This window comes from Melozone crissalis, unplaced genomic scaffold, assembly GCF_028551555.1.
Source record: "Melozone crissalis strain CALT ecotype California unplaced genomic scaffold, PUWL_Pcris_2 ptg000132l_1, whole genome shotgun sequence".
NCBI classification, from domain to species: domain Eukaryota; kingdom Metazoa; phylum Chordata; class Aves; order Passeriformes; family Passerellidae; genus Melozone; species Melozone crissalis.
Genome location: NW_026535905.1, coordinates 241916 through 259358, shown reverse-complemented (window position 1 = coordinate 259358; position 17443 = coordinate 241916). Strand labels below are relative to the sequence as shown.

General features: G+C 40.7%; 1 protein-coding gene across 3 annotated transcripts in view; it reads right to left on the bottom strand.

The window, feature by feature from the left end:
- FAM53A (family with sequence similarity 53 member A) overlaps positions 1-17443 on the bottom strand; it is a 71179-nt gene that overhangs the window by 21185 nt on the left and 32551 nt on the right. The window lies entirely within an intron of this gene.

The window sequence follows — 17443 nt, the reverse complement described above, 5'->3', positions numbered from 1 at the left end:
CAGTTCCCAGCTAATGCAAATATTTACTTGAACTATTTAATTGCATTTTTAAAGCAGACAGGTGATGTCTGATCAAAGTATTTTCCTGAAAGTCAGATACACAACACAGCAGATGTGTTCACGTGGCAAAGCAACCTCAAAATCTGTGGGGGGATCTCCAACACTGGAAACAGTGCAGAGAAACTATAACCATGACAACAGCAAATCACCTGCAGGACAAGGCTGCAGCACCTCCTGATATCAAAACAACACGAGTCCCAACTTCATCCTGCACTGCCCACATACAGGCAGTGCTCTTCACTCCAAACTGACACTTGCAGTCTTGATCTCAGGAGCAACTGTGAAACCAGCTCCTTCTGCTACACATAAATGAGTAATTTATATAAATAAAAGTGAATCAATTTAGAGAATTATTCAAAATCTAAGAAAACCATGTTAAAATAACTCATTTTTTCATCTTTGCTTGCATGGAAAATTGGACAACTCCAAACATCTGGATACAATGAAACTAGCAAGATCTGAAAGAAAATTAGTCTCATTTAGTCTTGATTTTCTTTAGACTCACCTGAAAGTAACTGTACTAACTTCTGCCATAAATAATTTTTGTCATTCAACAAAAAATTCTTTAATCTTTTCCTTCAAAATGCACAGTAAAAACCTTCTACACCTGACCACTTGAATGCTGGTAAATCCCCACAGAGATTGCAAAACCACTCCAAATCCACACCAGAGGAGTGCCCACCAGCACTGAGTGACCTCCCTGTGGCTCCCTCCCTTCAGCCACACCAAAAAAGTCCCCAGATTTTAGAGGCTTCTGGGCACTGCCTATTCCTGGGTGATGCTTCTAAAACAGACAAGGTCCCTCTTGCTTTTTGCAAACTTAAAACCATTCTCATTTCAAAATGGAAATTCTCTCCTACACACATGCACACAAGTTCTCAGCCTTGTAATTTTTGCAACAAAAGCTCATTTCACATCAGAATTGCAGCTGCATTTGTTGGAAGCCAATTTGCTTCCTTCACTGAAAATCCCCAGCAGTCATTACACTCAAGTAATCTTACAGATACAAGTTTGAAGCAACTTATTTTCCTTAATATGTTTATATACCACACTGAATTTAAGAAGTCTTTTTGAACATCAAAAACCCCACAGAAGATGAGTCTTCTGCAGTAATTCAGTTTAAACCTAGTACTTTCTTATCTTCTTGTGTGCACTGATCTCACAGGAAGTTTCTTGGGTGGAGACTTGAGAAAGTTTCCAAAAGCCTCTGAACTGTATCTGAATTACTAGTTTGGTTTTATTCCACATGCCCGCTTTCTACCATCCAAACAGACCTTAAACCAGAATATAGTTCCAGAGAAAAACCTCTGCCTGGCATATCTTCATGCCCTTAGAGCTGAGATCACACACCCCACTCAGCAGAGCAATCAATGCCATATTCCACTTGCCCTTACTGACATAATCAAAGCAGGTTAAAAGACTTTTCCACAAATGAGACAAGTAAGGGAGCTGAGTGACCAAATTCCAGCCCAAGGGAGCCCAGAAGAGCAGCATGACACAGCCACTCGTGGAAGTTACACCTTGTCCCAAAAGGAGAGGGTTGAGTTATTCAAAACCATGCTATGACACAGCCCTTGGAATAAAAAGTCAAGTTATAGTCTGTACTAAAGGTCCTGAGAGCAGCAAGCCTGCACTGCCTACAAAAAAAATAAACTAACACTGAACCTCAATTGCTTACTCCAGCAAAGTACACAGAAAGACAAGCCCAGAAGAAAATAATTGTTACTTCTTCATCATGACCAGACAGTTTTCTAAGAACTTTATCTCTTCCAGCTTTATGTACTTGAGAGCACTGGTGTATTTATCTCAAGTGTGGCACACAAACCTGCCCCCAGCTCTAATGCTGTCCTCCATGACCAGCTAAATCATCATCTGTGAGTTCTGCAAGACAGAGCAGCGATACTGAGACCCTCACACAGAGCAGAAATTTAATCAACAAACAGAACAACTGCTCAAAGATGGAGGTGCCAATACAGCTTTGTGACAATGCATCTGAAGACTGCTTAGAAAAAGGGAAATAATATGCCCCAAAGAGCACATTATATTAACATACTTCAGGAGCTCAAGCTGAGTGACATCAGCCACATAAGGGAAGGCTGGAATATTCATGAACTTGACTGAAATGATATCATGGGCACATTTATAGAAAAGCACAAGGTCACACCATCAAACTGCATCACGAGGAATTAATCAGTCGGAAGGGTCAGAGCAGGACAAGAAAAACAAGTGACTGCAGCCAACAACACAAAAGAGCTCTAAAAGGAGAGAGAATAAAAGCAAACAGAAAAAAATACTAGTCAGAGGTAGGCAAGGTTCACAGTCTGCTTCAGCAGAGCCTGGTTTGACACTCAGCATGGCAAAAGAGACAATCAGCAATAACTTTCTCTAAGCAGGCACCGTGCAGAGGGATCAGCTGGAAGGAAGAGCTTGAGAACCAGCTCCAGGGCACCAACACATTTGATAAGGACATGTGATATCATCAGCCATAAGTAAGTTAAAGAAATCACTCACAACCTTCTTCTTCATGGCAGTTTTCTAACACAAACCAACCATGTTGGGAATCAACAATAAAATCCAGCTCCAATTAAAATCCATGTTAGATGGTGCTCATGTGCTAATCCTAAAGTAAAACGAAACAAACCACAGCAATTTCTGCAATATTCACTTGATTTTTACAGGATATTGAAGCCCAGGAACCTGTGCAATCTCTTTCAACAAGAGACTTCAGCTTGGCCATACATCTGACAGTTGGTACTTCTTGGAAATTGATGCTCCCACAGTATATAAGCCTAACAAAGAAGGTTAAGGAAGAGAAACTAGCAGGGTGTGGAGTGTTACACAAGAACAAATTTATCATAAATCTCAGGACATATTTAAATAGATCACAGAAAAATATTTTGACCACAAGCTGGCCAGTGAAGTGTGAAACTAGCATTATTCTGTGTACACAAAACCTTTTCAGATGGAGAGAAGAAAAAACGTGAAGTAGGTATGAGTCACATTAAAGAATTTAAATATGACTGCTTTGGAATTGACATGTAGAAGGGGAAGGAGGTTGAAAGCAGAGGGAGTTAACAGCAGCACTCACAGTTCACTAACAGTTCCACTGAGGTTTGCTCTTACAGATTAGAGGTTATTACAAGTACGACAGTTCACTAAAAATGCATTTCAACATCCTGCCCCTCCTTCATTTCCTCTCTGTAATCCTTTGGTTTACACTTTCCAAACATGAACTTCAAGGATGAAGTTATTTCTGCAGTAACCCAAAGGTAAAACCACTAAGATCATATTACCATTACAAAACTGGACTTGACCCTCAGTGTGAATGAATATAGATCAAATGATGCCCCATAGAAGACACAAAGTCTGTTTCACAGCAAGGGAAAGGCTTCACCACAACAGAAGAAAACCCACCCCAGTATGACAGCAGCTACATCAGCCAAGCAGTACTGCTTGCAACATCTCCTGTAAGATATCAAAGCAAAAAAAGGTTGTTTTGTTTTGTTTTTAGATAAACAGAGGAGAAACTCAAAGTGTCCCAAACCTGTCACTTGTTACACTCTGCAGACAGTATGTTGTAGCACTAGCTTGAATCTCCTTTCTATTTAGGTCACAGCTCCTGCTACTCCCACAAGTTACACTGCAGGACAGAGAAACCCCTCATATTGCTGCTATTACTTGCAGTGAACGTGGCAGTATATTGATTTTTGCTTTGTGTAACTGGCACTTGGTTTCATCACTGCTCAGGAGAACAGGAATCATAACTGAAGTTATTTCACAGGTGCATGAGAAACTCCTTAAGTAGAAGATCCAGCATGTATCAGTAGACTCATACATGAAGAAAAAAACAGCATTTATGCCTAAATAGACATTTGAACCCAAAGGCCACCTCAAGAACACCAGCTTTACAAACAGTGCTGCTCAGGGAATTAATAATTGGAAGAGACAGGCATTGAGAGCTATTCATAGACCTAAAAAGGTTGCAGAGGACACTCCTTCCTTCCCCCTCAAACTCTGGCATCCCCTCCTCAAGTACACTAGCATGCTTTTTTTAACCCATAGCTTTAAGACACCAACTTCCAGACTATCAAACTGCTGACAGTGGCAATGAAAAAAGAAAGATATTCCCCACATTCTGCTTGGGAACAGACCTTTTGGGCAGTTTCACCCTTTTGCCACCATCCTCTCACTGCTGATTGCCACACATGCAACTTGTCTCATGGTTCCCCTGAGGTCTTCATATTTTTCAGGGTATGTATTAAGACAGAAAAAGCCAGAACTATGCTAAGAGGATTTCAATTTAATATGGTAATGTTAAAGACTCAAAACCACAGTCATTGATTGCAGAAGCAGATTCAGTAAAAAAAAAATAAAAGTGCAAGCCATAAAAAGAGTTGATCACATTAGCAGAAGGATGTCCTGTGTGTCTGAGAGCAAAGAGGGACAGGGACAGGTTTGAGTGAGCTCACAGGGCTTCACAGACGCTAGGTACTCTCATTTGCCATGGCTACAACATCCAGCACACATCAGGGTCACCAGATCCCAAGCCTACCTAGTCAGGGAATGTTTTGTATAAGGCAGCAGCCTAAGAATAGCTCAGTGCACTTATATAGGACTGTGGGTCATGCCACCACACAAGAGGATCAGCACAACTCAGTTCCACTGGATCTTTCTGCTACAAGTCACAGAATATCCCTCACTGCCATAAGGAAAGTGGAGCAGGACTTACTGATGCTCAGCACCAAGAAGGACAGCTGGTTTTCTGGACAGCTATTCTCCACAAGGATCTAAACAGGATTTTGACACCAGACCAAAGAACTTTGGAAAAAAAAAAAAATCCCTAAACAGAAAGCAGCAGAGCAGAGCTGCAAAAATAACTCAGAACAAAGCCAAAGGGACGCACAGAACAGCAATGTACTCGAAGCAGAACCTGAGGAATGGCAAGCTGTGTAAACTACTTAATTCTGCACATGTCCCGTTCTCACACAGCAATAGACAAAGAATCGCTGTTACTTCCAACATTCAGTCCTGCTGTTCTTCCTCCAAAAGAAAGAGCAAGCAATAGTCCCTAACATCCTTATAAAACACGCACACGCAGGAACACACAGACACAGTAACAGGGAAAGAAGCTGGCAACATTTAGGAGAAAAAATATTTTAGACCACGTGAAATTAGGCAGCAGACATCACGCTGGGTTGCCAATTCCCAGTAAACACAAACATGCATTTTGTAAAGATGCTTAAATGCCATCTGAAAAAAATATTGACTCCTGGTAGAACAGTTCTACACTTTAGGTTTGTACCACGTAAGATTCATCCTAGAGGAAAAAGCCTGATGTGCAGACAAAGGTTTCCTTTTTCAAGGCCTGTTACTGAAGGAGCTTTTCAAGTTCAAGAATCTTACTTTTTTCAAGAACACAGCTGGGCAGAATAGCATCCAAATTCAACAGTATCAGAGGCAGGGACTAGAGGTTCTCCAAACTGTGTCAAACCAGACTAACCCCTTCAGGCAACAATGTTTAAGGTAAGAAAAACAGTCATCTGTCTTTGAAAAATAACTAGGTCAAGAAAACACTCTGCTGTGGCTAGAAAAAACCCACAAGGCCATTTCTTGACAAACTTTATGACCCATGTAACTCCAGTTTGGAATGTAGTTATCAGTTATGTTTCAGCACAGGAAACTTAAATCTGTTTGTGACAGCAAGATCATTTTAAGGAGCAAGACTGGAAAAAAGATGGTCCCCCTCTAACACTGCTCAAACTAAAACAGTTTTTTCTAACAAATTAAGGACTCCATTAATTAGAAGTTACAGCTGTAAGTAAAGGACCTTTCTCATCATAATGAAGGGCGGAATTCCCCAAGATCTGGATTAGCCAAGCTCAGATGCATCTGAAATGGAGACCTAGATGGACAGCAATTCCTGACCCCCTTCCCTCCCCTTATTTAAGCTACCTAGATATTAATCTTGTTCATGGCAGGAAGAGGTAAAAGCATCAAATTTAACTCTGACATTATCTCCAACAACTTGGCAAACTGCAGATTAATCCTCAGGTACTTACACTGATACCAGAGTACATCAAGTCTCAGTTAACTGGGCCTACTTACTAAAATAGGACTGGAAAAATTAAAAACATGTTTAAACTCAAGCCTTGTAGAAGCTGAAAGTATTGGGACAGGACCTGCTGGTCCTGCCTGAAGGATCTGTCATCAATATCAACAGTTCCTCCCAATAAATGTGAGACTATACAAGAAGCCTCAGGTGTGCCCTGGAGCTCTTAGGACAAGTTTCCTGTTCTACAAAACCTATTTTGAAAGGCTTTCCTCCTCAAAAACAGCTGTTCCTTGGACAAGGTACAAAGACTAACAGCTCTGTGTCAAAAACCATCAGTAACCAAAGGAACTTTGCTAGTTTTGCAGCAGGCACAGAGCTATAGATGAACACCATCAGATGCACTGCAATAGCAGGGATCTGGAGAGCACTGATGCTCAGCAGATACCAAATGCTATGGGCAGGACTCTCCCACAAGTGAGAGCTCTGAGGATTCAGTGCCCCAGGCTACTCTCAGAAGCAGCCAAATACTGACAACTGCAAACTTCTAGCTCACTGAAGTCATTATTTGTAGTACTTTGAACTAAGCTAAAAATACATAGTCTTTGATATATCAAGGGTTCTTCTTCTCATCTAAATCAGTATGAAGCCAGCACTACATGCACACCAATACAGGCAAAATATATCACTTGTCTCCCTCACTATAACAATAATTACTTTTTAATAGACTACAGTTTCATTTTTAATAGATTATAGCTTAATCTGTGAGGCCCTAAAATATACCCACAAAAACTAGGCAAATAAAAACCCCAGAAGGTAACCCTGTGATATCAATTCATATTGGTTTGGTACCATAATATAAAAAGCTACCATTTAAAGGTTTCACATATCAGATCAAATCATAAACTGGGTAGAGAATGTTTCTCTAAACCACCCCAGTGAAAGTAAAAATACCTGTCAGGTGCTAAAGCTTAGCAGGACCAGGACACTAATTATCCATGATTCATTAGCCATCCCACAAATCTGTTACTGCTTCCTCATATGGAAAGTTCTCAAGGACTGTCATATTCTGAAGCCTGGCAGTCCAGAAGATGACTCACTCACTTTGAGACAAAACATCATTACCAAAATATAATGCCTGTTTCATACAGACACTGTAATCACCATTGTATTTGAAAGAGGAAAACAAGGAAAAGGAATTCAGCTTCCCTTCCTCTGAGTCCTCCTCATACAAAACTCAAACCACAGGGGTGGCAAGGGGAGGGGAGTGAGGAAGGGAAAAACAAATGCTGAAGTGGTTTCCATAACCAAACCCTCCATAATTTCAAAGCATGTATGACATGAACATGCTGCAGAGAGACCACAGGAAAGCACAGCTTCAGGGAAGATAATGCCTTACACCAGTGCCTTGCACACTGCCATTTGCTTAAGGACATCCTCAAACAACAAAAGCTCAAGTGGTTGGAGAGCCCAGACTTAAAATTACACAACAGAGGTTGTGAAAAGAAGTGTTCCACAGTTAGCATACCTTCATCTACATAAAATAAAACACAAGAAAACTAAAGCAGCAAGTGATGAAGGCCTCTAATACAGAAAAAAGGATACAGTTTAAGTTACTTTTTATTCCATATACAGAACTTACCTGAAAAAATTCATTCAAGTTCCCAATAAACACTTTATTGGATGGGGCAGGGGCAGTCTCAGTTACATCCCAGATTCAAAAAGAACTGGGAGGAAATTGGGAAGCAGTAGCTTCAACATCTCATTTCATATTTAATTACAAATGCCCTTTTCTCTAGCTTCATTCAACTGTAAAATTATCTGAACTGTTAAGTTCAAGAAATTACTAGAGCAAACATTAATTCCTATCAGAGATGCTTCTACTTGACTTAAAAAGTTGTATTTTTTTTTTAAGGAAAATCAAAAATACTGAAAACCTTGAAATTCAAGCATCCCTTTCAGCTTAATTGATGCTTAGGGCACCCAAACATCTCCTTCCTGCAATAACTACACTCTAAAGGCAGCCCTGCTCAGGCTTACACCCTCTGCACAGGTACTGCAGCCACAAAGGTGCACACAGACTGTGCAAAAGCAAAGGGAATTCCACAGGCAGTGTCTCTGACAAGGAAATCCACTTTGAGCTGAGCTACATGTCCTTGGATGGAGCCCACAAGTTCTACATGAAAAGCTCACACCAGTCAGTTCAGCAGCTACACACCATTGGCACCATCTGGGATCTTAAGTCCTACAAGATTCACTGTTAAATTTAGTTATGACCTGTCCTGCCTTTCTTATAGGCAGACAGGGGAAGGTTTACACAATGTTTGCCTCCTTCTGGAAAAAAAAAAAATCTATTAGATTAGATACTATTCTCCATTAACAAACTGTTCTCATTTGTACAAAAATTCATCACAACACATTAAAGAACTAAAAATCACACTTAAATCTCTGCACCTCCCCAGCAGCAGAGAAAGTTCCTCATGTTTGCTCCCCTAAAGGCCCTTAAAAGTCAGTCACGGCACGAGTGTTGTCCTTAGGCACTGCTGCTACACACATTTTGGTGGAAATACTCAGCTCTTTGTACAAGAGTTCTTCTGTTTTCACCTGGTACAGTGCCTGACCTTATTTAAAAAATTAAAGCTTAGTTTTGCTGTGTTGCTTTGCTGGCTATTAAGCATAATACCCAGCTTTAAAAATAAAGATTTTAACACGCTTCACATTAAAAACCATCTGAGAAAGGATGGAAAATGAACATCAGTTTTGCAACACCACAGTGTTAATAGGAACAGTGTAATTATAGATAAGCCTTTTAACTGATGTTAACAAAGTCACTCTTGAAATAGAAAAATTCAGAGACCTCCTACGTTACTTTCACACAACAGATGTGCAGTTCATCTATTTAGGATTAGAAGGATGAAAGAGCCATACAACTATGCCTGAAATGACAAAATCCAACTCAAAACTGATTGTCAGATAGTAACATAACGCCCAGTGGAAAACAGAGATTTCTGACAAGGTTAAAAAGCTGTCTTCAAGCTTAAGTCAACTATTTATGCCACAAATGCATACTCTAAAAATAGTTCTCATACCCCCCCGAAAATACTGCTGTTATTTAAGCAAGTTCCTGCTCAAACAATGGACACAGCAAAGAGACAAGTACTAGCTGCTACATATGATTAAGAAGTTTAGAAGAATGCTATACTGATTTACAATGGCATAAAATAAAATTGTGGTGGGGAATGTTGTTTTGGTTGTTTGGGGTCTCTTTTAAATATTTGGAGCTTAAGCCGACTTACAGGCTTTTTACTCTGATGCAATACATGTTAAAGAACTTCTTTTTAGTTTTTGAAACCAGCAGTTGAGTGTTTCTAATGTAAGCACTCCAACATAGGAAGCAGCACCTGTATAACACCTTGTATAAGTAGGGTAAATAAAGCTAAAAAGGTTCATCAGTTTCTACACAATATTCATTTCATTGACCTATTTTACTGGAGTACTTTGAAGGGGTTTAAATCAAGAGACCTAACTATTAGGGAAAGGAATAGTGTAAATGTTTGACTGGAAATGGAGATCTAGCTGAACCTCACCTGGCCCTACTCAAGTCCTTGAAGCTCTGCAAGAAGCTCTCATCCCTGGCTATTATTTCTCAGAGCAAAAACTCTTGCTCATGTGTAATTCTCTAACTCTTGAAAAAAAAATATCCCAGGCCAAAAAATCAGAGTCATTCATAAATTTTTCACAAAGCAGAGAAGTGTAGCTGGATACAGGCTCCCAGGCTCTAGGTACCACAGTTAATATCTGCTATTCCTCCTCTTGCTCCTGCAGAAGTTGTTTTCAAATGGAGACTGAGACATCTCACCTGTTTTTATTAACTAGAGGATCAGGGAGATTAAAGCTCTATTTCCATGAAATATTATCATGACAGTAGGAAAGAGATCCAAAAATACATGACACTATCTTAAGTGAGTCTGAATAACTTTTACAGTTTAGGCAAAACTGCCCCTGCTTCCCACAAAAGATTATTTTATCTGCTAAGGAAACCACATCCCTGGAGGCATTTAAAAGGCTACAGTGGACCAAATACTAGAAAAATATATATTGTGGGAAGTAAGCATGCATGAACAGAGAATGGGACAAGATGATCTAGGACATCTTTCCTCAGCCATGATTTCCACAATCGTTTTTCACAGATTGATAGCCAAATGTACATAGCTACTCACACAATTTGATTTAAACTGCTGTACACCATTTTTTATTTAATTTGACATTATGGGAGGTTTCATCACAGTACATAGCAGATGCATATTGCTTAACTTCAGAGAGGCAAGTTTAACATACAGTCTAAGCCAAAAATACTTGGAAATTTATTAGACAGGTGTTGTGCAGGGAGGTGCAGAGCTCAGGAATGAATACCTGTGCTCTTCCAGCAGTCACTGGTGCTGGGACTGCCCCCGGCCAGCCGTGAAGTTGCTCAAGCAGTAAATGCCACAGGAGGAGGCACCTCAACAAACTGCTCCCACCTGGCCCTCCAAGGAGAACTGCTTCCTGAGAGTTGGTCTTAGCTCTACTGAAGCTCAGAGGAACTGCAAGTACCTTACTGTACTCATTTTCATTCAGACATTTGTTCTCCAAGACTAAATTACTCTAAAAGAAAAACCACACTGAAATATTGAAGTTTTTAGCCTCTTGCACATAGGAGGATGCTGCATGGGCAAAGAGTAGAAAATTCTCCTTGAGGTTCACTGCTCACAATTTATTTCCAGCTATAAATTATGCTTATGCCTAGAATTACACAAAATTGATTTGAAACCCTGTTTTACTTAGCTGGGCAATTTTGATACAATGTTGATATTTGAAATACAAATGATGTTATCTTTTGCTTTCTTGGTTTATGATCACTTACAGAAATTACCACCACAGGAAGAAAAAAAAAAACCCAACAAGTCCCCAAAGTGTTTTTCAAAGCAAAGGTAGGCCAGGATTAGTTCTATTTTTCAAATGTGAAGTTAAAGGCTCCCCTGGTAATAGGCATTTAATTTTAAAAAGAACTAGAATTCTGTTCCTGGCTCAATTACTTCATTCATAGCTGTTCTTTTTGGTCTCCATCTTATACAAGGGGAAACTACTACTGCTGTACATCTATATTTGCCACCATTTTATTGATCCAAATCAAACCCAGCCCAATCCTTCTGTACATATTACTCATCTGTACTGCATTTTCCACAAAGCATATTCCAAAACCCAAGGGCACTGAAGGTGCCCTGCAGCATAAGATACCCATGTGTAGTGCAAGGACACGTAGCACCTATTCCATCTGAGCAGGGCTGCACCATCCCTGCACCACTGAACTAAACGTGTCAGACACAGAACAGCCAGACCCCCATGCTGACCAGGAGGGGCTGTGGCACATCATGCAGTGAATCTCAAGGGCTGCAGTGACTGAATGATGCCGTGCTGCAGCTGTAATCAAAGACCCTCCCCAATCGCACTGCACTCGTGTGCAGGCCGCAGAGCGGCCTTTGCTGACTGCACAAGCACAATGACATCCACCCCAAATAACCTGTTTGTTCCCATTCACACAGGAGGCTACCAGAGACAAGCTTTACATAAGCATCTCAAGCTATTTAAAGCAACATGCTTACTATTTCCAGAACACAATCTGAATGAACTTCATGAGCCAGCACTTAACCTACTTCAGCCAGTGCAGCCCTGACTCACAGGGCACGCACCCGGTGAGCTTAGTGAGGGACTTGATATCACTTCTTTATCTTGTACATGCTAAAACAGCAACCTGGGAGAGAGCTTAACAAAGGGAGCAGCTCCTTCCCTACACTAATCACAACAAGAACTCAAAGAATTAAGAAGAATGCTTCTACATTTACTTAAACTTAGTGACATTTACTTAAACTTAGTGAGGTCACAGTATGGCTAATGCATAAACCTGTCCCCACACTAACCATTACAGTAACCTCAAAGGTCAAAACCCAGCCATTGCCTGGCAGTTCTCAGACTGCAACCACACATTTTGTTACCCTGGCTTACATAACTAAATAAAATAATTAGTATTACAGCTCGCCCTTGTAGCTATTCACAACGGCTTCTACAAACTGCCCCACACAAAGTGAAACAAGTAAGTGGATGTAGAGATTGCACAACAGAGATCAGGAGTTACCAGGAAAGTCTCTGTAATAAAAGCAGCAGCAATCTGACCCAAGTTCAGTTGCAACACCGCTGATGTGCTCTGCCCTTTATTAAGTACTGCCTTCTCCTCCCATCCTTCACATACCCACCCCCAAAATTCACCTCTGCTTTTGTATGTTTTTGAACTGCTGTTTCTACCAACTGCTGTTGGTTGAAATCACTCCCAACTAGTCCTGCTGCTCATTCTCACATGTAAGTGATACTAATTTGGCTGTTTTGGTCAAAGTTGATGTATTTGACTCATTTGTTCACACTCACCCTGTGAGAAACCCTCATTCCTATACAGAGCCATTACACTACTATCTGCAGCATAAAGGCAGTAGTCATAAAGCAATTTTAACTCAATTTACTTTAAGGATCAAAGTTATCCAAATGTTTTGCCTGCTGTCGAGCTGAAACTTCAAGAAAGACTAAATCAAGCATTCAGGTGCTGCAGGTGATGAAGAACTGCTTACAAAAATTAAATTGTTGCCTAACACCACGGAGGTCCAAGACATAGGATTAAAAAAACTGATTATTAATAGAAAATAGCTCTATCAGCAGTTGTCAGAGCTCGAACCACTGATGCACACTCAGAAAGCCCCAAGATGCACACTGGCAGGAGCCAGGCCATGCTGGAGGAAGTATCACATTGCACATTCATTGTTCCTGCATCCCTCAAAGCAGCTGCTCTGGCTGGGCAGGGTGCCAGCTGCAGCTTTGACCTGACCTGGTGTGGCATTTAGGAGCTCTCAGTACCAAGAAAACCCAGTAGTAGAAAATCCAGATGACTTTCAAGCATTTCTAAGAAAAGAAGCACCCTGTACTAAGAAAGTACAGCTTCAGTCCCTGAGTTATTTGACTGTTTAAAGACCCTTAGAACTCTTCATTGTGTTATCAGTCTAATGTTAATTAATGCATGAGATGCCCCAGGATTCAATAGTTGAAACTATTACTGATGTGGATAAAGCCAGGTATGTGGTGTTAACTATTTAAACAGACCAAGCACCACTTCACAGAAAACACAAGCAGTTTGGGATTGTAAAGCATGCTACCAGGATTATTACTTTCTGGAACCTCGTGCCACCACACTGGGGGAGGAGTAACACAAGAATGTTGAACACCAGAAAGACTTCAAACCACAGCGTGTTGTTTGATCTAAAACAATTAAATCTCACTGTCACAGTAAAACTTGCTTACACACCAAAAAACACGTGCAACCTCTTGGCTGCTCTTGCCTTGTCGCACCTCAGGATCAACTGACATAACTCACGAAGCAGAACGCTGGAAAAAGCTCAGCAGTTTCCACTTCAGCAAAGCAACATTTCTGTGCTCAAGCTGCAGTTCGCAGTGTGAACACCACCCTGATTCACTCTGTGGCAGCCTCAGACAGAGCGGGTTTGCTGCAGGGGAGCCCAGAGAGGCTCGGGCCACACTCAGCACCTCACACAGCAGGTGACAGTGCCTGCTGCCAGGGAGGGGCTGGCACTGCGCACTGCAGCCAGCCTCTCGTCTCATTCCTCTCTCTGGTCTGCTTGTGAAGCTGCTCACTGCAGCCAGCCCCTCGTCTCATTTCTCTCTGGTCTGCTTGTGAAGCTGCTCACTGCAGCCAGCCTCTCGTCTCATTCCTCTCTCTGGTCTGCTTGTGCACAAACGCTCACAGGGCACAGACACCGCGCTCTGCTGTGTGCAACTCCTACAGCTCTGCCTGCACACAACACTGAATGGACAAAGTAACTCTGTGCCTTCGGGGGCTGCAAACAGCTAATGCTTTTGTTATCTTTTCCTACAGTCTTTTCCACTTGTTTTTACAGCTGTCTTCATGTCCTAGAAGGTCTGATGTTTCACAGGTTTGAATTTGCAGCTTCTAGTGCAGAAAAAGATCCTTCCCAAATTTAGCACTAGGTGAGAGCTAAGCAGGCCTGTACAGCAATCTGCCTGAACGCTTCCATCTCTTTCTGCATACGTGAATCACTCACTTTACTGGATATTAATGGAGCATTTTCCATGAGAATTGAAAGTATGGCATATTCCTTCCCAAGAGAGCATGAAAACCTAAACCAGAGGGGGAGTGCAGTGAAGTGTGAAGGTCTGTGGAAGAATAATACAAAGTCAAAGTACATAGAAATAAACAGTTTATGGTATTCAGGGCTGCCCAACTTCTTTACCTCTTCTGAATAAAGGTGGAAATCAGAATATTAAAGATGCAACAGTGGAAGGAGCAAGCCAGGAACAAGGACAGAAATTAAGAACAGGCATGGATAAATTAATAATCTGAATTTTCTCATCAATGAAATCTGAATTTTAAAAGCAATGACAATGGAAACTTTACTGTCAGAATTAGACTTTTGATTTTCTAGCCCTAATATTTATCAAATTAAAAGGGACTGAAGCAACAACCAACAAGTACATTTTCAGAACTCAACTAGCAAAAAAACCAGTTCAGTAATGGAAAAAAGCCCAAAACAAAAAACCAACACCAAAAAAAAAAAAAAAAAAAACAAACCAGCTATTCAAGATCTTCATTCAGATGTAAGAACCCTTGCTTCAAGCTGAAGTAAATAAATCCTTTAGTGCTGATAAATGCTGATTTGAGAGAATTCCTTGCTGAGAAGCCTTCTGTAACTTCAGCAGGTGTTTGTGCAAACCTCTCAGGACACCAGAGCAGTGGCAAAAATGTCTGCAGCCCCAAAACTTTCATCTTCAAGCAGCTGTGGCTCCAATATACCACCTTCAGATCTATCATAAATCATATCTGCCCCATGTTAACTTCTCCACAAGCACTATTATCTAACTGCTGACCTGGTTTTGAGCAACCACTTGGTAAGTTGAGCTTTTTTGGAAGATTTGAGAACATCAAAATATTTGCAGTAAAGCTTAAAACAAAAATCCTTAAAAGCACTTGTTTTCAACAGAGGTCTTTCACAAACTGACTTGGAAGTGAATTCAAAATCACAGAAAAAGTATTTTGGGAAGCAATAAGGAGCCACCAAGATACATGAAAGGAAGGTCTGACTGAACTTCCCCTAATGGTAACCCTGATCTTCACTGAGCTCTATGCAGATATAGCCCATCTTGTATGACACTTCCAAACAAGCTTTCTGTAGTATTAGCTCATGACATTGTGCACAGCAGTCATTTTGCTTAAGACCACAATGTAAATTTCAAAGCATATACATCTGCTAGGATTTGGGGCATGCAGAGAAGGTAAGATAAGAAGACTTCTAAAATAAAATGGGTAAGCAAGCTGACATTCTAAAACACCCTGATATTCCTTGGAAACTTAATTCAATTTTTGCTTCAAATGTTTCCAGTACTTGCCTCGTTTTTCAACAGATGCTTTCATTCAGGTTTAGAATGTTTGGAAATTGATGTATTTCCAAGCTATAGTTTGTGCCTTGGATTAAAACACACAGTAGTATCTTAATAGGAAAATTCTATTGAAATAGCAGGAAAGAAAGCATCAGGTCTTGACACTGCAGAATAAACTACTCATCATGAAATCATCACTTCAAAATAGTCTTACAGGAAAAAACAGTCAAGACTGGCTAAATATTAGTGCATATACAATTCTGCAGCAACTCTAAACAGCCAAAAAACTTCCTATAGACATGGGCTGTAACAGGTTTCCTCCATACACACCACTGTATGGATTATTTAAAAGGTGTAAGATCTGAGCAACTGAAGCTATTCAGTGGCCTGAAATACTGCATCTCCCCTCCAGAGCTTGAAGAATGCAAGCACTGAGCCTAGCCAAAAAAGGGGCAGGTTTTCAATTGTACATAAAGAAACCTGCACCAGACCACACAGGCAGTTGAAAGGCAAATCCAATAATACTTCTGGTCTAGATTAGCAAACTAATCCCAGCAGTGATTAACACAGAGAAACAGGTAAGATCTGATTAGCTAACTAGCAAACTTGCATCTCAGCCAAAACTCAGAACACTGTCTAGTCGTACCTAGAACTGAACTGATTATCAACCTTATCAGTAACTACACAGATTGCTTTACCCCCACAGCTCCACCAAAAATGTTATATTTTTAAAGAGGAAAATCCTTTAAGATATAAGGAAGTTGTTTCACAAAAGTACAAGGGAAGGACAGTTGCCATCATAGAGACTTTTACCCAAGTGGATATAAATCAGTCAGCATCAGACAGTTCCAGTATCTGACTGGTATTTTTATATAAAGCCTACTAATACTGGGGTACCACAAACTGTATGTTTTAGCCAACACTGTGTCCTATTCAGCTTTTCTTTTGCACGGTGCATCACATAAGGGACACTGGTGCACAACTCTGTCCCTTCCTTACAATTTTACTGCTGCTTTTGCAAACTGCCTCCTCGCCGCTGGTCATAACAGAACTATCACACAAGCCTTCCAAGCCTGCTATCTACTGAAGGCAGTAGGGTTACATTCACAAGCACAAAGTGTTCTCTGACCATAATGTTAGATTCAGTTTTACATTTTTAACTGTAGCACTCAACTCTGTTGACCAAGAAACTCCAAAGAAGTGAGTTCTGCTACATGCATTTGTATTACATACAAAGTATAGGCATGCACTGTTTTCTAGCTCTTGAATCAGCACCTCTAATGAGGAGGGAACTACAACTCTAAATAAAATTCTGGAGTAAAACACCTCTCCATTGAGCTAGAGCTGTAGTTGCCATATTAGAATACTACCTCTCAACTGCTTATTTGAAGCTTCTTTAGTCAATCCATTTATACAGGGGTTTGCTTGTTCTTATTTAGCTTCATAGAATTACTCAAACCAAGGGAAGTAAGATTACTCAGAAATCATTGCATGGGGGAAGACAGTGGTATCAACTTTTTCCTACCATGCCTACTTCATTCCTCATGGCGTCCTTGCTTTTCAAAATGCAGGCCATTTTTCTGTGGTCTCTGCTTTTAAACATCTTTCCAGAGCTCTCAGCATTCTGTATGCTTCAGAATATATTCTATATGCTTCAGAACTTGAAGAACTGGGTTTCACAGGCAGAACCTAAGTGGCATTAGGGTACAGCGCAAGCATCCTGCTGTCCTGCCAAAGGTGACAGACACAGGGCACAAGCACACCTACAACTACAAATTAGTACCGCTGATCTAGAAACACCCTTTCTGCAAGAGCTCCCTTCCCACACTGAGCAAAGCAAAA